Here is a 25,646-nt window from a genome sequence, read left to right on the forward strand (position 1 = left end):
GGGGCATATCTATTGGGAGCAAAGATATGTGAGAGTCACAGTGAAAAACCATCTCTCTTCTATGGTCTCTCACAACACAGTCCAGATACTTCCCCTTCGGGTGGAGAGCGGAGCCCGCCCCGATCTAGGAGCTACACCAGCCAGGCCATCTGCTTCCAGGGCACCTTCACAAGAAAACGAAGAATGGAGGAAACAGCCCTACTCTGGCCACTCCTATCTGACATAAATATTAAATAGAGATTTCTTAATGTGAAAATATGAATGATACAATTTTAATTCTTTAAAAGATTCCTATACTTAGTTCTGTGTCTTCCCAGGGGCTTCTTTCTGGCTGTGCAATAAAAGGTATTTGGGGATTTACTTTCTGAGACTAAATCACAACTGGCGGTTTTAGCAAGGATGCTTAGTTTATGAATTCATGCCTGTAATTGGAGCATTATAATGAAAAAACAGTCCTGTCACCCTCAAAACCCACATAGCCTGTGTCCATGCTGTCCATACAGCCATATCCATCCATGCCCATGTCCACAGAGCATTCATGGAGTAGGGCAGAGATGGATTGTTGCCTGTCCTGACTGCTCAGTTACCTATTTAGAATTTACATTTCTTTTTTTTAAAAAGTAATTTTGTTTATGTATTTGGCTGTGCTGTCTTCGTTGCTGAGTGGGCTTTTCTCTGGTTGCAATGCACAAGCTTCTCATTGTGGTGATTTCTCTTATTGTGGAAGATAGGTTCTAGGTACATGGGCTTCAACAGTTGAGGCAAGAGGGCTCAGTACTTGCGGCTCCCCAGGCTCTAAAGCACAGGCTTAATAGTTGTGGCAACCGTGCTTAGCTGCTCTGAGGCATGTTGGATCTTCCCGGATCAGGGATTGAACCTGCGACTCCTGCATTGGCAGGTGGATTCTTTACCACTGAGCCACCAAGGAAGCCCTAATTTGCATCTCTTTGACTCTTAAGACACACAAATGTCTTCATCTAATTCAAATACCTTTGAACTTGATGTAAACCTGCATTCTTTTCATAAAGATTTATGAGTATTACAGTGTTAAACAGAAGTGTAATAAGGTGTATTCATCTTGAAAGGGAAAATGTGAGCTGCTCAGTTGTGTCTGATTCTTTGCAACCCCATGGACTGTAGCCCATTAGGCTCTTCTGTCCATGGGATTCTCCAGGCAAAAATACTGGAGTTGGTTGCCATGTCCTTCTCCAGGAGATCTTCCCAACCCAGGGATTGAACCTGGGTCTCCCACATTGCAGGCAGATTCTTTACCCTCTGAGCCACCAGAGGAGCCCCATTTATCTTGAAGGTAGGGGATAAAGATGGAAGATGCTACCAAGATGGTTTAAGAACGGAACCCTTCTGCCTACCACCCAAAAAACAAACAAGCAAATAAAAACATTCTCACACTACGGAGCTTGGTCCTATGTATTTTATGTGCTAAAAAAAAAAAAAAAAAAACACATCAGCTGCCTCCCCATCGTTACAGATATATATATCTTTCCATATACTTGGAAAGATCCCAACCAGGATGGGACATTCGGTTTGGCAATAGAATCATAGGCGAAAAGGTAAAGACCCTCCCACAAATATGTCTTAGTCTGGTGGGGCAAGAGGGACCTGCAGCCAACAAGCACACACTCATGGGAGCCTGGGAAGCAGGACAGAAGACGCTGCTAGGGAGGTGGGAAAGTGAAAGTTGTTCAGTCGTGTCTGTACAGTCCATGGAATTCTCCAGGCCAGAATACTGGAGTGTGGGTAGCTGTTCCCTTCTCCAGGGGATCTTCCCAACCCATGGATTGAACACTGGTCTCCCGCATTGCAGGTAGATTCTTTACCCACTGAACCACCAGGGAAGGTGAGGAGGCATCCGTATTTGTGGTAGTTAACTGGGGAGAGAAGAGAGAGCTGCCTGCAGGCAGGACAATGATGGGTAAAGATGCCAAGAAGCCTGAGAGCAAACAGCAGTTCAGTACTGCTGTGAAATGGTCTGGGAAGGATGAGAAGCCATTAGGATTCTGGATTTAGTCCGAGAGCTAATTGGGAGGCACTGACAGATGTTAAGTAGATAAATAACATGACTAAAATTTCATGTAAGGAAAATCAGTCTAGTGTAAACCGGTAGGTAGAGGGAGCTGGCTGAAAACAGGGAGACAAGTCAGAAGGCGGTTGCATTTATTTATGTAAGACATGGTGAGGGCCTGCATAAGAAATTATACATGTGCAGATGGAAGAAGAAAATGAGTTCTGCTTTCAGGAGATAAACATCAAAAGAAAAGCAATTCTTTGAGTAAAGGAAGAATTTCCAGAGTCAGGAGCTAGAGAATTATATGAGGGCCCTAAACAGCAAAATGAGAAATAGACCTGCAATTCCCAGAGAACAGAATTCACCCTCTGTACTGAAATGCTCAACTGGCCATTCTACCCTCCCAGCCCCATTCCCTTTTCCCTGCCTTTCAGCAATCTGAACTCCCTAATCTGCCCTACGGGCTGCCCAGTAACCTGGCCCATGGCCCACGTTTCTTCTGGAACCAGCTGACATTTGCTTGCTTTCTGACAAAGAGACACTCCCATCACTACTCCAGAGCCCAGATTTCACATCTATAAACCGTGAGCAATAATACTGCTTCCTGGGGTTGCTGTGAGGACTTGAGATGATGTGTGTGCAAGTACCTGATAAATGTCTGTAAAGCGTTGTACCAGTGTGAGGTGTTGCTGCTGACAGCCAAATAAGAAAGGGAGGAATGGTAAGGCTGGAACGCCAGAGGAGAGAGGCGAAAGTGGATGGAGCGTTGTCTGGGACTGGTCACTATATACAGAATTCAGTGCAGACTGCGCTCACAGTCCTGCAGTGAGAGTCAAGCTCTGTAAACAGAGTCGTGTGCTGGAAAGCACGTGGACTTGGCAAGCCTTCAGTTTGAATCCTAACATCACCACTGGCTAACTGTGTGGGTGTCAACAAGTTACCTAACATCTCTGAGCCCTCATTACTTTATCTGTAGTATAAGATAATATCTCCTCGCTTACAGTGGGTTTTTTTAAATATTTATTTTTATTTATTTACTTGACTGCACCAGGTCTTAGCTGCGGTACGCAGGATCTTTAGTTATGGCATGCAAACTCTTAATTGCGGCACAGTTCCCCAGCCAGGGATCAAACCCGGGCCCCCTGCATTGGGGGTGTGGAATCTTAGCCACTGGATCACCAGGGAAGTCCCCCGTACAGTGTTTTTATGAGAACTGAATGAGTTAACAGAAGCTGGGTAGTATACAGAAGGGGATTGAAAATGTTGGTTTCCTTCTCCTACTTTCTTTCTTCCTGAAAAGTAATATAGTTTCAGGAGAAGCTCAGCTTTTACGAGAGCTGCTTTCAGAAGGGAAAATAATGCCAGCCTGAATTTTGTCCTCTCCCTTCTAGTGCCAGGAGTGGTGAACTATCAATCAGTGAAATCTCCGGATGGCCGGAGGGGCTAGATTATTCAGAAACATGTGAACTGGTGATGAGAGTGCAGTGAGTCAAAAAATAATGGATTCAAGTAAATCAAGTGGCTTCATGTGTTACTGGAAATACATGTATGTGAATTTAAAACCTCAGTAATTTGGGGCACAGTTGTTATCTATAACGTTTGCTCATTGTTCCATAGGAGATCTGGCAAATGTTGCTTTCGGAGGGGACTTTGGTCAAATCTCTTCAGCCCTCAGGGCATGAGACGGTCTCCCAAAGTGGTCTACCTAAGTGGATGGGATGCAAAGTGGATGGGATGCAATATTCTTCCTAAAGTTAATGCATTCACTACTTAGGAATACGGAAGGATGAGGTGTGTTAAAGGAACAAAGGCAGAGACCTGGTCATGATGGCTGAGGCTCTCACAGGCAAGAGTCAAGGTTGGGAAGAAACCATGAGAAGGCCAAGAAAACCTGGCATTGCACTGACTATTAGGAGGCTCAAAAGGGGTCAAGTGCTTTTTTTCTAAGCGCTTATTGTGATGAATTCCCTTTCTTCTAATGTGGTTTCTATTGACATTAGCTTTCAGACTTTTCTAAAAGATTTCTTAAATGTACTGTTTAGCAGGGAGGCTGGGGGAGAAGCGGGGAGAGGTGTGAGTCTACATCTCAGCGAGTTTCGTTCCCCCATCCAGACAGATGTTGTCTGGCGAGAGCAGCACAGCATAAAACGTGACTACTGGATTTGGCATAAAATGGACCAGTTAACCTTCGCTGATTGAATCCTGCAAAAGTAACAAGACTAGTCGCATTATGGCTGGATGCTGTTTAAAAAAGCACAGTGTCAGCCAAATTGCTCATTGCTTGTCATGGTCACCAGCATATTCTGAGCAGCTGGACGGCTCGAGGTCCCCTCTGTCTGCCTGGAGCCCTGCAGGCCTGTGCTGGGCTTTTAATGGGCTTTAAACATGAAACTCTCAAGATGAACCCCACTCAACTGCTCCAAGGATTTCAGCCTTGGGTCTGGAATAATGAAAATAAAAGGACAATCTCCTCCTCCTTTTCTTCTCATATCACTTCCCAGACTTGGGGAATCTCTCTTTTCCTTTCTCATTACTGTTTCCTTCTTTGCTCACAGCTTTCCACATTTTTAGCACCCTCTCCTATGCTGGTGATGAGTGAAGGGGTTCACACACTCTTTAGGTCTAGGACAGTGAGTCTCTGTTCCTGAGAAATCCCTGGAAAGCTGGTTAAAAACTCAGGCAGGCAAGCCCCAATATCTATGCATGTGTGCTAAGTCACTGCAGTCGTGTCTGACTCTTTGCAGCGACCCTATAAACCGTAGCCCACCAGGCCCCTCTGTCCATGGGATCCTCCAGGCAAGAATACTAGAGTGGGTATTCCCTTCTCCAGGGGATCTTCTCGACCCAGGAATCAAATCTGAGTCTCTTACATCTCCCGGGTTGGCAAGTGGTTTCTTTACCACTAGCACCACCTGCAAAGCCCCCCAACATCTATAATTTCAATGAAATAAATGTGAAGGAGTGTGGTCTGGAAATCAACGCTTTTAGCCCCAACCCACTCCTACCCCTTCCATGTCAGGTGATTCTGACACAGATAGACAAAGCACCAGAAACGTGTGACCAGCACGGCCGGCATGCGCAGCTCAAGAGAGAGTTGAGTGGAGACCTGACACCCACATCCTGCATTTCCTCTGATCTGTCTGACTCTTTGCATTGGCTCCTCTTTCTGGAATCAGGAAGACTCCCAGGCTTTCTCAGAAGGCTCTAATCCTACACACCCTCTCTGATTGGTGTGACTGGGAGTCAGACTGAGGACTGCAATGTCTTTAGTCCGGATCTTGCTTCAAAGCTCCAGACAGTGACATCCACCTGGAACTATCCCACAACTACCTCAGTTTAACATGCTCAGAACTTAAGTCATGAGTGTTGATTCTGGATAAGATGGGTAAGCACTCTCCGCCCCTCTGACTCTCTGAATGCAGCTCTAAAACCCGGACCAGGTATTTGAGGACTCTGAAAAACGCCAGGCAGGCTAGGATAGAAGACCAGAGAATTCAATATATGTACCCCTGAACTGGTGATGAGCTTCCCATTTTTCCTCCCGTGTCCACTAACCTGGATACAAGACAGCCTGAAAGCCAGAAGCGGGAACCAAATGTACAGAAGGCACACCCTTGACTCTGGCTTTGTTGTTCAGTCACTCAGTCATGTCTGACTCTTTTTGACCCCATGGACTGCAGCATGCCAGGCTTCCCTGTCCTTTATTATCTCCTAGAGTTTGCTCAAACTCATGTCCATTGAGTTAATGATGAAGTCCAACCATCTCATCCTCTGCCGTCCCTTTCTCCTCCTACCTTCAATCTTTCCCAGCATCGGGGTCTTTTCCTAAGGGTTGACTCTGCATCAGGTGGCCAAATTATTGGAATTTCTGCTTCAGCATCAATCCTTCCAATGAATATTCAGGGTTGATTTCCTTTAGGATTAACAGGTTTGATCTCTTTGCTGTCTGGCTTGAAGAGTGGGAGAGGGAGCTCCTGCAAGAAGACCTCCTGTTGTTTCTCCCCTGCCCGTTCCCGAGACCCTGGCTCCAAGCTATCCTTCCAGAGGTGGAAGCAAGGACTGTGTGTGCAGGTGCCGTGGGGGTAAATGCTTTCTACCTTTCTGCAACTTGCTTTTATTTTCCTAATGGTGTGTTTTGAAGGACAGATGTTCATGTTGACAAAGCCCTGTGTCTCTTTTGCGTGCTAAGTCACTTCAGTAGTGTCTCTCTCTTTAAGACCCTATTGACTCAAGCCCACCAGTTTCCTCCATCCATGGGATGCTCCAGGCCAAAATACTGGAGTAGGTTGCCAATGCCCTCCTCAGGGGAACCTTCCCAACCCAGGGACTGAACCCACATCTCCTATGTCTCTTGCACTGGCAGGCGGGCTCTTTACCACTAGAGTAGATTTGCTCAAGTGTTTATCATTTTAATGTTCTTCATTTCCTCCAATATATGTGAATTTCTGCCTATTAGTAGTTTTCTTCAACTGGAAGAAGAACATCTTTGAGGATTTCTTACACTGTGGGTCTGCTGGCGACAAATTCTTTCCGCTTTGATTCACATAAAAATCTCTTTATTTCACTTGCATGAATTTTTTTTCTTTTTTGTTCTATGTATAGAATTTTGAGTCAGCAGTGTGTTTTTTTTTATCATGTTGATTATACCATGTCTTCTAGCTCTTTTTTTTTTCTTATGAGAAGTAGGCATAATTCATAGAATTATTCTCCCTTATGTAGTATGTCTTCTTTCTTCGGATGCTTTTAATATTTTCTCTTAGTCTTTGGTTTTCCACAGTTTGACTGTAATGCGATTAGTTATGTCTTTATTTGCACTTATCCTACTTGGGGTTTGTTGAGCTTCATAAATGTCAGGACTACTGTTTTGAATCAAATTTAGAATGATTTCAATAATATAGTTGCAATATTTCCTGCTCCATTTACTCTCTCCTCTCCTTACATACATCTTAGTCTTCTAGTGACAGTCCTACAGCTCAGTGTCAAAAAGTCTTTTTCTCTCTGACTTTCAGCTTAGCTAACTTCCATTGGCCTGCCTAGTGACCTATTTTCCATTTCTGGTGACCTACTGACTGTCACTGCTCCTTTCACTGGCTGTGTTTATTCTCCCGTCAGTCATGGGAAATGAATATTTCCAGATACTGGGTTTTTCAGTTCCTGGATTTAAATTTGATTCTTTTTTCAATTTACATATCAAACCTGACAATTCCCTACCTTTTCATCCATCATACCCATGCATTCCTATAAATTCATTAACATATTTACCATAATTATGTTAAAATCCTTATCTGTTAATTTCAACATCTGGTTGGCCTATGGGTCTCTTTCTATAATTGACTTTTCTCTTGACTATGTGTCATATTTTCCAGTATCTTTCCATGCTGCTGCTGCTGCTGCTAAGTCGCTTCAGTCATGTCTGACTCTGTGTGACCCCATAGACAGTAGCCCACCAGGCTCCTCCATCCCTATTTTATAATATGTATGGTGGCTCAGATGGTAAAAAAAATCTGCCTGAAATGCGGGCAACCCAGGTTTGATCCCTGGGTTGGGAAGATTCCCTGGAGAAGCAAATGGCAACCCACTCCAGTATTCTTGCCTGGGGAATTCCATTGACAGAGAAGCCTGACGGGCTAGAGTCCAGGGGGTTGCAGAGTCAGAAACCACTGAGCAACTAACACTTTTCACTTTGAGACATTGTGGGTGAAACTTTGTAGATACTTTGAATTCTTTTCTTTCTGAAGAATGTTGACTTGTTTTAGAAGGCAGTTAAATTACTGGCAGAGAACCTTGATTTTTGGAGTTTGCATTTAGGCTTTGTAAGGGTGATTCTGTTTCAGTTTTGTGACTGCCATAGGGTGAATTATTTAGTCCCAAGTCCTAGGGTATGCCTTTGGGTTTTAAATTTTAAAAGCTTGAGGCATATTTTTCAGATCTGCTTAACTTGGCGGGATTTGAATTCCAGTGTCTGTAACAGGCAGCTGCTGAAACCTCTGCTCAGTTTTTTCAACTTTCTTGCTGTTGTTTCTCCCAGAGCATCTTGGAGACTCATCCCATGCATATGCAGTTTAGGAATCCTCTGAAGGTGTGACTTGAGTGTCTACACAGACTTGGGGGCTTCCCTAGAATTCCCCACCCTTCTCAATTTTAAGCCTCTCTGGCAGTCCCGAACTCCTCCTCATTCCTCAGTCCTATGTTCTATGGCTGAAAGCCTGCCACTGTGCTTCAGCTTCACCTGCCCCACTGATGGACCTGGGAGTACCCTTGCTGCTGCTGCTGCTGCTAAGTCGTTTCAGTCGTGTCCAACTCAGTGCGACCCCATAGACGGCAGCCCACCAGGCTCCTCTGTCCACAGGATTCTCCAGGCAAGAATACCGGAGTGGGTTGCCATTTCCTTCTCCAGGGGGTACCCTTAGGTAGGGCGAAAAAGCAGGGAAATGTTGATCTCACTCAGTGAGGATCGAATCCGCTCCAGTTTCTGCCAGCTTTTGTTTAACTCCCAGTTGTTTGTTCTCCCCGCCCCCCACTTTTATAATTGTTATTGGCAGGAGAGGAGCCAAACATTCCACTGTGCCATTACTCTTTTTTTTTCGTAATTTTCATCTGTTTCCCCTTTGTGTTATGGTCTGGATAATTTCATCACATATATCTTTCCATGCATTAAATTTCTCTCTGGCTTTGTTTCAGTGGCTATTTAATCTGTCAATTGAGATTTTAATTTCAGTGACTGTGTTTTTCATTTATAGAAATTTTATCTTTTTCACATCAGCCTATTTTTTTCCCCAAGGGCTCTGTTCTTTTCTTATGTTTTTAATTCCTTCTTAAGTTCCTTGTCATTTCAACCATACTTACTTTATAGCCTCTATCTGAGAACTGTATTATCTCTATATTCTGCAGGATCAAATCAAATTACTTATTTGGTCAATTGACTTCTACTCATGGTGGATTGTATCATTATATATTTGAGTTTTTGACTCATATTTGGATTTCAAGTTTATGTTCAGCCGAGTTTTAGCTGTGGAGATGATCTGTGATCCTTGGTGAAGGGTATAGCCCTGCCGAGAGGTTTTACATTGAATTGCCAGATCTTCTGGTTCTATTAGGGGCCTGGATACAGTTTTCAGCTAATTTCTTAATGTCACGGTTCCTGTACCTTGGCAAACTTTTTTCCAACCAGAGTCCAGATTGAAATAGATAATTTTCCTTGACAACTCCTTATGCTGATGGGTAGGTATATTTATCTGTGCTGATGCCCAGTCGCTCAGTCGTGTCCAGCTGTTTTCGACCCCATGGACTCTAGCCCACTGGGCTCCTCTGTCCATGGGATTTCCCAGGCAAGAGTACTAGGGTGGGTTGCCATTTTCTTCTTCAGGGGATCTTCCCGACCCAGGGATTGAATCTGTGTCTTCTGCATTGGCAGGCAGATTCTTTACGCTGAGCCACCAGGGAAGCCCCAGATATGTTTATCAGTTCAGTTCAATCGCTCAGTCGTGTCCGATTCTTTGCAACCCCATGAACTGCAGCACGCCAGGCCTCCCTGTCCATCACCAACTCCCAGAGTTCACTCAAACTCACGTCCATTGAGTCAGTGTTGCCATCCAGCTATCTCATCCTCTGTCATCCCCTTCTCCTGCCCGCAATCCCTCCCAGCATCAGGGTCTTTTCCAATGAGTCAACTCTTCTCATGAAGTGGCCAAAGTACTGGAGTTTCAGCTTCAGCATCATTCCTTCCAGTGAACACCCAGGGCTGATCTCCTTTAGAATGGACTGGTTGGATCTCCTTGCAGTCCAAGGGACTCTTAGGAGTCTTCTCCAACACCACAGTTCAAAAGCATCAATTCTTCAGCACTCAGATTTCTTCACAGTCCAACTCTCACATCCATACATGACCACTGGAAAAACCATAGCCTTGACTAGACAGACCTATGATATGTTTATAGTTCTCCACAAAACTCAAGCCTCTTCATTTCACATCCATGACAGTAGCTATAATTTAAAAAAAAAAAAAAAAACAGAATACGAAGGTGTTCACATGCATGTGGAGGAACTGGGACTCTTATGCACTGCTGGTGGGAATATAAAATTGTGCAGCCACTGTGGGAAATAGGATGGCATTTCCTCAGAAATTAAAAACAGGCTTACTATTTGACCAAGCAATCCCGATGCTGGGTATATACCCCAAAGAATTGAAAGCAGGGAATTGAGGTAAAACTTGTACACTCATATTCATTCATAGCAACAATATTCACAATAACCAAAATGTGGAAACAATCCAAATGTCCATTGATGAGTGAGTGTGTGGGTTAACAAAATGTGGTTTTATATGTATATAAGTATACTTACATATAAACTATAAATAAAATGGGATTATTATATAGAAAATAAATTCATGTAAATATATAATATTATTCAGTCTCAAAAAAGGGGATAAAACTCTGATACATGCTGTAATACAGATGAACCCTAAAGATGTTATACTAAGTGAAATAAGCCAGTCACAAAAGAACAAATATTGTATGATTCCACTTACATGAGGTATGCAGAGTACTCAGACTTATAGAGTCAGAAAGTAGAATGGTGGTTGCCAGGGCCTTGAGGGAGGGAGGTGTGGGGAGTGCAGAGTCTCAGTTTGGGATGAAAAAGTTCTAGAAATGGATGATGGTGGTGGATGCACAAAGTGTGAATATACTTAACGCTGTTGAATTGTGCACTTAAAAGATGGTTAAGATGGTAAATTTTATGTTATTTCTATTTTCCCCAGTAAAGAATAAAATAAAATAAAACTCAATCACCTTAGTTCCTAAGACTGAGAAGTATCCCCAGACCCAGGGGAGGCACACTGTCAGCTCACAGGCTCAGTACTCTAGAAGTGAACTGCTGGCCACTCAGTCGTATCCCACTCTTTGTGACCCCATGGACTGTAACCCACCAAACTCCTCTGTCCATGGGATTCTCCAGGCAAGAATACTGGAGTCGGTTGCCATTCCCTCCTCCAGAGGATCTTCCTGATCCCGAGACTGAACCTGGATCCCCTGCCTTGCTGGCAGATTCTTTCCCTTCTGAGCCTCACTACTTTAGGGATTTATCTTACTCTTTAAAGAGGTTAACTATGTATTTAAACACGACTTTTAGCATTTTATTTAAGCTGTTTTGTTAAAGAAGAGTTTGTATTATTTCTCTATTTTTTCATAAATAACCTCATCAAGTGAAGATCCTAAACAGAGGTTGCAAACTGGTGACTTACAAATTTTCTTGTTTGTTTTTCAGTTGGGACATCTCACCAAAAAGTCAGATTCCCACATTCTCTTGAAAATTGTGAAGCTTGTCCATTACTGGGCCACATTCTCACCTGGAAATGGAAGGTCCCGCTAAGTACTGACTCCCCTTTGAGATGGAATAAATGCTCTGGAGCTTGCCACACCTGAGATCTAAAACTGACCTGTTTTACTTTCGCAAGTACAAAAAAATATTAAAGTTTGCAACTGTGGGACTAACAGGACTCTATCAGGTTTTTATGTGCAAACAATTTCTTCTTGTAGGGAGCCTTTTTAAATTCAAGCACATAACCCTCTCTTTACAGTAGTCTCTTCCTCTTATGGCAGGAAAGAATTAGACGTTTGATTGAAGGTGTCCCTAAGAAGCAATGAGGTGGCATGAAGTTTTGGGCAAGGAGGGATCTTTAGTCTGTGCAGCATCTCTCATCTGCATAGACCTACCTTCACCCTTCTAGTCTTCTCCATCCCACGTGTTCGCTTTGACTAGAAGGAACAGGATAATGTATACAGAACACTGTGCCTGCAGTCACAACACAGGCATTCTACATCCAGACCTGCCTTTTGCTAGCTGGGCACATCCCTTCCAGAAAGACCAAGTGACGTCTAAATTCTTAACCTCCATCTCTGATTTCTTCATCTATCTGCTGCTGCTTCCTCATTTTATATCCCATAAATATGATGGATCACGTGTCTATTAAGCTAACAATGGATCATCTGCTCTTAATCTAATGTGCTTCTTTCAAGGGCACAGTTGCTTTGGGAGAACTTAAAATATTAGAAAAACTAACTAGATAGCCAATGTCCCTTGTGAAGAATAATTTTAGGAATTAAAAAACAAACAGAAATTAGTCTTCATGGCTGTGCTCGTGGTAAAGAGTCCACCTGCCAGTGCAGGAGACACAGGAGACACAGGTTCCATCCCTGGGTCGGGAAGATCTCCTGGCATAGGAAATGGCCACCCACTCCAGTCCTCTCGCCTGGAAAATTCCAAGGACCAAGGAACCTGGCAAGCTGCAGCCCATGGGGTTGCAAAGAGTTGGGCATGACTGAGCGACTGAGTGCACACACACACATATCAGAGAATAGCATAATTATCTCTGCTCTTAGTTGCCACTTCTTTTAACTTTTAAGGTAAAAATCTCCTACTTTTGCAAATGCTGTCAACTAATTCATTTAAACAAAGGATTGTGTGGGCAAAAGAAAACATACCTATGGACGAAATTTGGCTTATGAGCCACTAATTTAGAGGAGGAAATTCTAAAAATAATGGAAAAATTGTTTTAAGATTTATGCCTTTAATAAGTTGGATATAGTAAACCTCAAAAGTTGCACTTAATTTTATATCATTTTATGGCCCCTAATGATTTCACACATAAATCTCTAGCCTCTTGTTAGTCCCCTGGGAAATCAAGCCATTTACTGATGTGTATTTCCACATAAGGACCTAGCAGGATGTCAGATAAAGAACATATGCTTAGTCTGGCCAATGTTTTCATGAAATTGTAGGTTTAGGAAGTACCTCGTGAGCTTCAAGTCCCTCCTGAGCTTCTTGTCCAGAGACGGCAGATAACGTGGTCCCATATGGAGCCACCATTCCCCATCCTTATGACAGACGTTGCCAGGCAAAGCACCTGAAATCCCCACCCTTAGCGTTTCTTATTCACTTAAAGTGAGGCTTAGAATTTCAGTTTGAAGAATAGCATCTCCAAACTTGTTTTCCTTGAACCACTAGTTTTAATGGATATCCTTAAGTAGTCATTAGTGTTTGTGGTTGTAGGAGTCAGAGTTTAATTGCAACCTGGATTCACTCTAGCTAGCTTAAGTAGCAAGTTATTGCTATTATGGTTGTTGTTAGTAGTAGTAGTAGTAGTAGTATACTCTGGGAGGCCAGACTTGTATGTTACTCAGCCAAAAATAACACAGCTAGGGCCAGCAATAGGCAAAGAACAATGTCCGACCTCACCACAGCACCTTTCTGGAAGAAAAACCACTGCCTGAGAGTGGACACCGGGCCCACCACCACATCCCCTCGGGAATACTAGATGCCCACAGCACTGTTCTTGTCAAGAGACGCAGTGTTCCCCTAATGTACTGACTTCCTCTAGGAGGTAGCCCTAGGCACACATCTGACTGGCCCCATCTAGGTCATGTGCCTGCATCCAACCTCCAAAAGTGTTCTGGGAAGTATAATTTTCAGAAGAGGGAGGTGCACACACCATAAGGGAAGTTGGAATGGTGGGGACAGGAGGTGAGTGAGTCAACCCACAGTATCTGCCAGCTTGAATTAGTTTAAGCTGAACTGCTGTCTTAGTGGAAAGTTTTTTCAGAGCTTTTAAAATGCTAACGTTATTCTAAGAGAGGGTTTGTTTGTTTGTTTGTTTAGCTTTCTAGTCTATCCATTTATTTGCATGTGTATCTTTTTTTTTAAATTTTAATTGGAGGCTAATTACTTTACAATATTGTGGTGGTTTTTGCCATAAAGTTATGTTACCAGGAAATATTTTTTCCTAATCTTTTGGAACTAGTATGTTCTATAGAACACAATTTGACGATTACTACAGTATGCCATTTGTATATAAAACATGAGTGTGTGTTTATGGTAGCAAGCCCTTCCCTGCAAAAGCCCAAGGTCTTGGCAAATTTTGATGGACAGATAGGAGAGGGGTTAGGAGTCAGGGTCTTCAAGATGACAGACTTGGGTGTACAGCCCTAGTGGAGACCCAGAGCCTCTCTGGGCCTCTCAGGAGAGGATGACCTAGTCGTAAATCTTGGGGATAAAGAATCACTCTGTTGGCATCACCCTCGGGTAGCAGTGTCTGTACCCCACAGATATTTGCTCCGTGTGGACCAGTGAACTGAGCCCACCAAATGGATTGCATCAATGACCTTTTGATTTAAAACCTGTATTTGACAACATTCTCAAATGTGAAGGGTCATTTTCTCTTCTCACTAGTGACTCACTTGTTGAGAGCAAGCATTTGTTTGCAGATTACCAAAAAGAGCATTTACTAGTAATTTGCAACACATTATCATGTGGGAATTGGATTACCATTTAGGATTCCCTCATAAAACAAGCTTTGAGATTTACTACATTTCTGGAGAAATATGTGTGTTCCTTGCATCTGTTAAGGATGCAGTTACAGGTCTTATGTGGGTTTGGGGTCAGCAGAGAATACCATCTTGATTCTTCATGATGGCCGAGATGAGTAAACTCTGTGCAGAAGGTAGAAATTAGCATGGGTCCTTTTGCCAAAGGATTCTTGCAGCAATGGGATGAGCCACAGAGCAGAGGGAGGACAAGAAGACGTCTGGTTGATCTCATGAAAGTGGAATCTGTGGGTCTGCAGAAGGAGCAGTGAGAGTTTATGGCCAAGCAGAGACTAGCCAGGGAGTCAGTAAACACAGTGCCTTGTCTTCCTCTCCACTCCAATCTTTCGTTTTCTTACTGATGGGTCCTCATTTCTCCTACCCAGGGTTAGCACCTATGATGGTTAATTTTATGTGTCAACTTGCCTGGGCCACAGAGTGTCCCCACACTTGGTTAAACATTATTCTGTGTGTGTCTGTGAGGATATTTCTAGATAAGATGAACATGTGAATCAGTGACTGAGTAAAGCACATTTGTCTCCCCGGTGGGGGTGGGCCTTGCCCAATCTGAGGAAGACTTGAGTAAATCATAAAGACTTGAGTAAGGGAGAATTCTCCCGACCCCCTCTCATTCTCTTGGTTCCATTTCTATGGAGAACCCTGACTCATACAGCACCCAAAACTGGCTTTCTTCAAATATGTTCTTAGCCCATCCCCCTTTCTGGCTGTTCCTTGGTTTTGTCAATTCTCTGGCTTATCTGCCTTAGTTTTCTCACCCATATAATTGGGGCAATTCTTCCTGTATTCCTTACTGAAAACCCCTTGGCAATTTTTCCAAATCAAATCAATAAATATCTATAAAGCAGTGGTCCTTAAAACTTTGAGGATCTCAAAGTTTTGTTTACATGGAGTATACTGAACAATATTTACAATGTTGTCTATAAGCCACTTTAGAAATTAATTAAAAATAAGAAACAAGTGTTTAAAACACCAGAATGAAAAAGCATATCTTAGCAATTGCGAAGAAATTGTCATCACACATCATTTAGCTTCTGGACAACTCCTCTGTGCAGCAGTGACAGAACGAAAATCAAGACAAATACCATCTTTTTAAACGATTTTTATCTATGTGTTTATTTTTTTATTTTTGGCTGCTCTGTGTCTTCCTCGCTGTGTGCAGGCTTTCTCTAGTTGCAACGAGCAGGGACTACTCTCTAGCTGCAGTTCGTGGGCTTCTCATTGTTGTGGCTTCTGGTTGCGGAGCAAGGGCTCCAGGCATGCCAGGGTCGGTAGCTGTACCTCATGGCTTAGTTGCCCAGTGGCACGTGGGATCTTCCTAGACTAGGGATCAAATCAATGTCCCTTCCATTGCAAGGCGGATTCTTAACCACTGGACCATCAGGAAATGCCACCTTAATATTGCCACGAGGACCTCCCCGACTTCCAGGGAGGTCTTGGGACTTCCAGGATTCCCAGACATCTTGAAAATCACTGCCCTAGAGCATCTTCAAATGGTCTTCCTGCCTCCTTCCCTGGATCCCTGATCCCACCATCACTGCCTCACCAATCTTCCTAGACACACATTTGATTGGGACGTTCTTCTACTTAGAGCCCTTTCTGTAACTTCTCATGACCAGTAGGATAAAGTATAAATGGCACACAACAGCAGCCATGATCTGGGTCATACCGAGCCTTACCCGAAAAACACCTATTCGTCCTTTAGTCTCAGCTCATATAACTAGGACATTGTGATAATTTTAACACATTTGCCTAGGTTAAAATAGAATAAGTGAAAAATTGTACAAAATTCTTTTATGTATAGAGTTAAATTTTTTTAATTGGAGGATAACTGTTTCACAATATTGTATTGGCCTCCACCACATGAATAGATTTTAAAAAATTTTATTTTTAGTTGGAGGATAATTGCTTTACAATGTGAATCAGCCATATGTATGCATATAGCCTCTCCTTCTTAAACCTCCTTCCCACCACCCACCATCCCACCCCTCGGGGTCATCACAGAGCAGAGCTGAGCTCCCCGTGCTTACAGCAGGTTCCACTAACTATCTTACACATGGTAGTTTTATATATCGATGCTACTCTCGATTCATCCCACCCTCTCCTTCCCCCTCTGCGTCCACAAGTGCATTCCCTACATCTGCATGCTATTCCTGCCCTGCAAACAGGTTCATCAGTACTGTTTTTTCTAGATTCCATATATATGTATTAATATACAATATTTGTTTTTCTTTTTCTGACTTACTTCACTTTGTATGACAGGCTGTAGGTTTATCCATCTCACTAAATTGGTTCCGCTGAGTAATATTCCATTGTAAATAGGTACTACAACTTCTTTATGCATTTATCAGTCAATGGACATCTAGGTTACTTCCATGTCCTGGCTATTGTAAATTGCACTGCAATGGACATTGGGGTATGTATGTCTTTTTAAATTGTGGTTTTCTTAGAGTATATGCCAAGTAATAGGATTGCTGGGTCATACAGTAGTTTTATTACTAGTTTTTTAAGGAATCTCTATACATACAGATATTTTGAGGATAAATAATGGATTGGATGTAAAGATTTTATATTAGGGGTCAGAAAATTTTAAAATTTGATGCCTGGTGTCCATTACACTTTAAGGCTCTTTTAGATATTAGTACTCTTTTTTAACTTTTGGTAAGTCCTTTTACATATACATCCAAACTATGGTTGTATTTATATACATAGGGTTTGCCTTCTAGAATAAAAGCATATCATCTATAATTTTTTTAAACTTTATTCAAATATCATCTTATACCTTCCTTACCACTCTTTCCCTCCTCTGAGAGATGTTCCCATGAGCTCTTTGCATACCTGAATGTTCATTTTCTTCACAAAGAACCTATAAGCCCATTGAAGACATAAATCACGTTTCACAGGTCTTTGTAACTAGATTTCACTATAGTGACCAGTGAGGTTCCTGAGATTCAGTAGATTCTCTAAAAATACTTATTAATTAATGGTTAATGGAAATCAGGCCTGTATATATACTGCCCATGGTAATCCTTTTCCCAGCTTCCATGCTATCTTCCAAAATGGCTCTTCTCCCTAACGTCCAAAATTCTGTCATAGGTGTCAAAACTCCATGTATCCATGAATCCTTTCTCACTCTCAATTCTTTTCACCAACTAGCTACTGAGTCCTCTTTATTTCTGCAGTGTCTCTCATATCCACTGTCTCCTTTCTATCATTTCCTGCCACAGATTTAATTAACTTCTGCATTATCTCACTTGAGTACAGCTTCCTCATCTTCTGACAGCAATAGCACTGATTTCCAGACAGGGAGCCTCTAGAGGGCAAAAGATTTAGCCCTTACCATACTCCTGGCCAGAGAAGGCAATGGCAACCCACTCTTGCCTGGAAAATCCCATGGATGGAGGAGCCTGGTGGGCTGCAGTCCATGGGATCGCTGAGGGTCGGACAGGACTGAGCGACTTCACTTTCACTTTTCACTTTCATGCATTGGAGAAGGAAATGGCAACCCACTCCAGTGTTCTTGCCTGGAGAATCCCAGGGACGGGGGAGCCTGGTGGGCTGCCGTCTGTGGGGTCGCACAGAGTCGAACACGACTGAAGCGACTTAGCAGTAGCAGTATACTCCTGGCATATTGCACAGGATTCGAAAACTGTTTTTTTTTTTAATAAAATGTGAACTCCCACCTGTTATATATACTGTATCCAGAAAAAAATATTTTCAAAGCAACTTCTAATCATGTCCCTTGCCAATTCAAAAACTTTTCTGTTTCCCATGAGTTACCAGGTGTAAAGGATGCCATTCGTTCCCCAGGCCCACGTCTCCTCACCTCCCAAGTCTACGTGCAACTCTGGAGTACAGTCCCAAGACAGTTTTTCACCTCAGAGTCCTCAGCATCCTCTTTTCTTCCTAGAAGTGTTTCCACCATTACAGGAGCTTGTTCTACTAAAGGTATAATCTAGAAGCTGAGAAAAGTCAAAACCCTTGAAGGCAACTCTCACCAATGTGATTTGGGAGCTATTGGCTGAATGCCTCAGTCTTCTCTCTCTTTAGTAGGGCTCAGTTTCTCAGAGAGCCCAGTGCCCACAGTGGTAAATCACTCACTAACCCCACGCCCAAGATAAGAGAAACCCAAGTAAGATGGAAGGTGTTGCAAGAGGGCATCAGAGGCCAGACACACTGAAACCATAATCACAGAAAACTAGTCAATCTAATCACACTAGGACCACAGCCTTGTCTAACTCAGTGAAACTAAGCCATGCCTGTGGGGCAAACCCAAGATGAGCGGGTCATGGTGGAGAGATCTGACAGAATGTGGTCCACTGGAGAAGGGAATGGCAAACCACTTCAGTATTCTTGCTTTGAGAACCCCATGAACAGTACGAAAAGGCAAAATGATAGGATACTGAAAGAGAAACTCCCCAGGTCAGTAGGTGCCCAATATGCTACTGGAGATCAGTGGAGAAATAACTCCAGAAAGAATGAAGGGATGGAGCCAAAGCAAAAACAATACCCAGCTGTGGATGTGACTGGTGATAGAAGCAAGGTCCGATGCTGTAAAGAGCAATATTGCATAGGAACCTGGAATGTCAGGTCCATGAATCAAGACAAATTGGAAGTGGTCAAACAAGACATGGCAAGAGTGAATGTCGACATTCTAGGACTCAGCGAACTGAAATGGATTGGAATGGGTGAATTTAACTCAGATGACCATTATATCTACTACTGCGGGCAGGAATCCCTCAGAAGAAATGGAGTGGCCATCATGGTCAACAAAAGAGTCCGAAATGCAGTACTTGGATGCAATCTCAAAAACGACAGAATGATCTCTGTTCGTTTCCAAGGCAAACCATTCAATATCACGGTAATCCAAGTCTATGCCCCAACCAGTAACGCTGAAGAAGCTGAAGTTGAACGGTTCTATGAAGACCTACAAGACCTTTTAGAACTAACACCCAAAAAAGATGTCCTTTTGATTATAGCAGACTGGAATGCAAAAGTAGGAAATCAAGAAACACCTGGAGTAACAGGCAAATTTGGCCTTGGAATACAGAATGAAGCAGGGCAAAGACTAATAGAGTTTTGCCAAGAAAATGCACTGGTCATAACAAACACCCTCTTCCAACAACACAAGAGAAGACTCTACCCATGGACATCACCAGATGGTCAACACCAAAATCAGATTGATTATATTCTTTGCAGCTAAAGATGGAGAAGCTCTATACAGTCAGCAAAAACAAGACCAGGAGCCGACTGTGGCTCAGATCATGAATTCCTTGTTGCCAAATTCAGACTTAAATTGAAGAAAGTAGGGAAAACCACTAGACCATTCAGGTATGACCCAAATCAAATCCCTTATGATTATACAGTGTAAGTGAGAAATAGATTTAAGGGCCTAGATCTGATTGATAGAGTGCCTGATGAACTATGGAATGAGGTTCATGACATTGTACAGGAGACAGGGATCAAGACCATTCCCATAGAAAAGAAATGCAAAAAAGCAAAATGGCTGTCTGGGGAGGCCTTACAAATAGCTGTGAAAAGAAGAGAAGCAAAAAGCAAAGGAGCAAAGGAAAGATATAAGCATCTGAATGCAGAGTTCCAAAGAATAGCAAGAAGCGATAAGAAAGCCTTCTTCAGCGATCAATGCAAAGAAATAGAGGAAAACAACAGAATGGGAAAGACTAGAGATCTCTTCAAGAAAATGAGAGATACCAAGGGAACATTTCATGCAAAGATGGGCTCGATAAAGGACAGAAATGGTATGGACCTAACAGAAGCAGAAGATATTAAGAAGAGGTGGCAAGAATACACAGAAGAACTGTACAAAAAAGATCTTCATGACCCAGATAATCACGATGGTGTGATCACTCACCTACAGCCAGACATCCTGGAATGTGAAGTCAAGTGGGCCTTAGAAAGCATCACTACGAACAAAGCTAGTGGAGGTGAAGGAATTCCAGTTGAGCTATTTCAAATCCTGAAAGATGATGCTGTGAAAGTGCTGCAGTCAATATGCCAGCGAATTTGGAAAACTCAGCAGTGGCCACAGGACTGGAAAAGGTCAGTTTTCATTCCAATCCCTAAGAAAGGCAATGCCAAAGAATGCTCAAACTACCGCACGATTGCACTCATCTCACACGCTAGTAAAGTAATGCTCAAAATTCTCCAAGCCAGGCTTCAGCAATAGTTGAACCATAAACTTCCTGATGTTCAAGCTGGTTTTAGAAAAGGCAGAGGAACCAGAGATCAAATTGCCAACATCCGCTGGATCATGGAAAAAGCAAGAGAGTTCCAGAAAAACATCTATTTCTGCTTTATTGACTATGCCAAAGCCTTTGACTGTGTGGATCACAATAAACTGTGGAAAATTCTGAAAGAAATGGGCATACCAGACCACCTGATCTGCCTCTTGAGAAATTTGTATGCAGGTCAGGAAGCAACAGTTAGAACTGGACATGGAACAACAGACTGGTTCCAAATAGGAAAAGGAGTACGTCAAGACTGTATATTGTCACCCTGCTTATTTAACTTATATGCAGAGTACATCATGAGAAACGCTGGACTGGAAGAAACACAAGCTGGAATCAAGATTGCCAGGAGAAATCTCAATAACCTCAGATATGCAGATGACACCACCCTTATGGCAGAAAGTGAAGAGGAACTCAAAAGCCTCTTGATGAAAGTGAAAGAGGAGAGTGAAAAAGTTGGCTTAAAGCTCAACATTCAGAAAACGAAGATCATGGCATCCGGTCCCATCACTTCATGGGAAATAGATGGGGAAACAGTGGAAACAGTGTCAGACTTTATTTTTTTGGACTCCAAAATCACTGCAGATGGTGATCGCAGCCATGAAATTAAAAGATGCTTACTCCTTGGAAGGAAAGTTATGACCAACCTAGATAGCATATTCAAAAGCAGAGACATTACTTTGCCAACAAAGGTTCGTCTAGTCAAGGCTATGGTTTTTCCTGTGGTCTGTATGGATGTGAGAGTTGGACTGTGAAGAAGGCTGAGCGCCGAAGAATTGATGCTTTTGAACTGTGGTGTTGGAGAAGACTCTTGAGAGTCCCTTGGACTACAAGGAGATCCAACCAGTCCATTGTGAAGGAGATCAGCCCTGGGATTTCATTGGAAGAAATGATGCTAAAGCTGAAACTCCAATACATGGCCACCTCATGCGAAGAGTTGACTCATTGGAAAAGACCCTGATGCTGGGAAGGATTGGGGGCAGAGGGAGAAGGGGACAACAGAAGATGAGATGGCTGGATGGCATCACTGACTCAATGGACGTGAGTCTGGGTAAACTCCGGGAGTTGGTGATGGACAGAGAGGCCTGGCGTGCTGCGATTCATGGGGTCGCAAAGAGTCGGACACAACTGAGTGACTAAACTGAACAAATGTTTCATTGGCTTCTCTCCTTTCCCTGTCTCATTCCCTCACTTCTTCCATTGTGACCCTCTATGATCACCTCCCAAATAAACTATCTGAACTCAAACAATGACACTGAACAAAATTTAAACTTCTTGGCCTGTCGTTCAAAGCACCCCATAACTTGATGATAATCTATCTTTCCAAGCTATGTCATCTCTTCGTTACACGTACCCCACCCTCTGGCCTCACTGGTGCCCACACCACTGCACTCTAAGTCATAGTCACTGTGCCTTTTCATGCAGTAGTAATGGAGTGAGATCACTATGATTCATTTAGACCAATAAAGTTTCTCTCCCTGGTGTAGTGAAGGGCCTCACCTACCTTAATGGAAGCCTCTTAGGGGAAGGGGACTACACTGTAGGGCTTCTCAGGTGGTGCGAGTGGTAAAAAACCCACCTGCCAGTGAAGGAGATGTAAGAGACACAGGTTCAATCCCTGCGTTGGGAAGATCCCCTGGAGAAGGGCATGGAGACCCATTCAAGTATTCTTGCCTGGAGAATCCCATTGACAGAGGAGCCTGATGGGCTTCAGTCTTGGGCTCACAAAGAGTTGGACACAACCGAAACAACTTAGCACGGAAGCAAAAGAAAATGGTTCAGCTGATGGACTGACAGCCAATAGTGTCTGCCACAAACAGGCGACAGGAAGGTAAGAAAGAAAATAGGTGCGTGCCAAACTCTACCAAAAAATGCTGGAGAAGTACTGGTGAGCTGTAGGGAGTAATCTGACATATACTCCAGTAGCAGACACTTGGTAGGTGCCCACAGACCCAAATCCATCCCTTCTGGCCGCCTCCCTGACCCCCGCCATAGGGCCCTCCCAATGCTGGCCCATCCTGTGTGCAAGTGAGCATGTGTGCAGACATGCCAGGACCCCTACGCCTGTGCTGGGACCGCTTCTGCCAGAAAAAGGACCGTAAAACTACCACCCACCGTTTTTCAGAAGTTGCCACCCCCTGCTGTAAAGACTGTCTGCAAAGCCATAAGCTCCAGCTTCAGCTTCAGAAAGCCATTCCTTTTTGCTCATGGGTTTCTGTTCAACTAGGATGCAGAGAATTTCCAAGTGTGCTCCGGAGCTGCCATGGGTTATGAGATGTTAATCAAACACCCACTTGAAGTGCTTTGGAAGCACCTCTGGTTTTTGGGTTATTGATGTACTCATGTTGAGTGAAGGTATATTTCTGGTCCAATCATGAGTTCATTTCAAGACACATTAAAGAAGGATTTTTCCTTACTGCTGACTTCAGGATATTGGTCCCTAGAGACCAGGTGCTTTTCACAGCTCCTCAGAGGCCCCTGAGGAGTGATGGAAAAATGCAGCCAGGCATTGCGCATGGAAGTCAAACATACTGGAATTCCAATTGCATACTGCCTTAATTCAGCTGTTATTGATTCTCCTGGGGAGCCCACTTCACACCTTCACACGTCTCCCTCAAATTGTTTCCATCTCAAAGGAGGAGATGAGATGGGAATTTGGAAGCACATTTTCTTCAAGACAGACATTCGTGCCCCCACTAAGTAATGGGCATTTCCTTCCATGAAGCATTTTTCACTATGGAGGAGTGTTCAAGCACATATTCCTTTTTTTTTTTTTTCATATATACTCTCCTTGCCAGAATATTTATTTTTTATTATTTTTAATATAAATTTATTTATTTTAATTGGAGGCGAATTACTTTACAATATTGTATTGGTTTTGCCATACATTGACATGAATCTGACACGGGTATACATGTGTTCCCCATCCTGAACCCCCCTCCCTCCTCCCTCCCTATCCCATCCCTCTGGGTCATCCCAGTGCACCAGCCCTGAGCATCCTGTATCATGCATCAAACCTGGACTGGCGATTCATTTCACATATGATAATATACATGTTTCAATGCCATTCTCCCAAATCATCCCACCCTCGCCGTCTCCCACAGGGTCCAAAAGACTGTTCTATACATCTGTGTCTCTTTTGCTGTCTCGCATACAGGGCTATCATTACCATCTTTCTAAATTCCATATATATGCATTATTATACTGTATTGGTGTTTTTCTTTCTGGTTTACTTCACTCTGTATAATCAGCTCCAGTTTCATCCACCTCATTAGAACTGATTCAAATGTATTATCTTTAATGGCTGAGTAATACTCCATTGTGTATATGTACCACAACTTTCTTATCCATTGGTTTGCTGATGGACATCTAGGTTGCTTCCATGTCCTGGCTATTATAAACAGTGCTGCGATGAACATTGGGGTACATGTGACTCTTTCAATTCTGGTTTCCTTGGTGTGTATGCCCAGCAGTGGGATTGCTAGGTCATATGGCAGTTCTTATTTCCAGTTTTTTAAGGAATCTCCACACTGTTCTCCATAGTGGCTGTACTAGTTTGTATTCCCACCAACAGTGTAAGAGGGTTCCCTTTTCTCCACACCCTCTCCAGCATTTATTGTCAAGCACATATTCCTATAGGCACAAATGGCAGCCAGCCCTGGAGATGCTTACAAGGATATGACATCACTATTGCACGTGACAGCCTGGACCCCCATCCCTGATCTGCCACCTCTCCCTCGAAATGACCTCAGACAAGCCATTTGAATTGTCGGGGTCTCCTTTCTCTGATCTGCAGTAGTAGTAGGGATCAGTCTAGCCCTTCAGCCTCCTTCCCTGGATCCCTGCCAAGTTATCCCCGCTCTGGGTCTGTGTAAACAGTTAAGCATTTTGTGAAAGTAAGCGATTCAGATTCCTACCTGTCCCTCAGATCCAGGTAAACTGTTCCTCCCTAGAGCTGTCAGTCACCAACCTGAAACTGGCAGTATCCAGATGCACAAATTAGCACTTCCCTAGTGGAGGACTCCTTGTTCTCCAGATTAAACGTGATTGTGCTTCTGCTCGGGCCAGGTATAGGAGTAACAGGAATGACCCCTCAGTTTATGTTGTTCGCTGCACAAGTGCCGTGACTCTTACGTTTGCCCGGGGTCCCCTACCAGGTGGCCTGTGTCAACATTCCTCCTCGCTGATTCAAGCTGAAGAGTCGCATAACCATGATACTGAGTCATTTGGAGGAAACCCAAATTCAACAGGCACCTTGAGTTAAATAAGTGAGATCCAGAGATGGATGCACCAGGAACCAGGAATGAGGCTGGACACTCACCAGTATTTCAGTCATTTAACATCTTGAAGCATTTTAGCTCAAATCAGAAGATGTGACAGTTAATAATAATAGCAGCTAGCATAATGTTATCATTTCCTTAAATTTTATTGGGGTTTTTTTTTTGGGGGGGGGATGCGGAGGAGATGAGAAAAGTTTCTTCTTCGCAGAGTTTTGCTGTTTTAGAAGCCAAATATGGTAATAGATGCTGGAATTAACATAACCCACTGGAAACTGGAATGCAGAAATTGGGGCAGGGAATTGTCATCACAGCCCCACTGCCAACTATAGAAACAATCACGTAAGGCAGCTTAAAGGATTGAGAGGCTGCAAAATTAAATGGCAAATGAGGCAACTTCATCACTGATAGGCAGACTTTCTGGGGAACATGCCTAGAGTATCACTTCCTTCCTTTCTGGGATGCAGGTGAATTTTCTGGCTTAATACTACCAAATGCAGAGGGAAGAAGTTTTTTTCTTCAAGAGCAGAACATTTATCAGCAACATTTAGTACTTGCTGAATTTCTCATGGAACAGAGAGTCAGTATTACAGGTGTGCCAAAGTTATCATGGTCCTTTTATTCTATGATTTTGTCATATAAAGGAAGAGACGCGGGTAGAACAGCTGTAGAACATACTGACAGCCAAAATGGAAGGAAACCACCTGTTATAATTGCTTGG

General features: G+C 43.2%; 1 long non-coding RNA gene across 1 annotated transcript in view; it reads left to right on the forward strand.

Annotated features, from left to right (window-relative positions):
• The window catches only part of LOC138990254 (uncharacterized), a 29,829-nt gene extending 18,344 nt beyond the window's left edge, over positions 1-11,485 (forward strand). The window contains exon 3 of the long non-coding RNA XR_011466373.1: positions 11,288-11,485. This is a non-coding gene — a long non-coding RNA (uncharacterized lncRNA). The remainder of the gene's footprint in view (positions 1-11,287) is intronic.
• Positions 11,486-25,646: the final 14,161 nt, after the last annotated feature.

This window comes from Bos mutus, chromosome 12, assembly GCF_027580195.1.
Source record: "Bos mutus isolate GX-2022 chromosome 12, NWIPB_WYAK_1.1, whole genome shotgun sequence".
NCBI classification, from domain to species: domain Eukaryota; kingdom Metazoa; phylum Chordata; class Mammalia; order Artiodactyla; family Bovidae; genus Bos; species Bos mutus.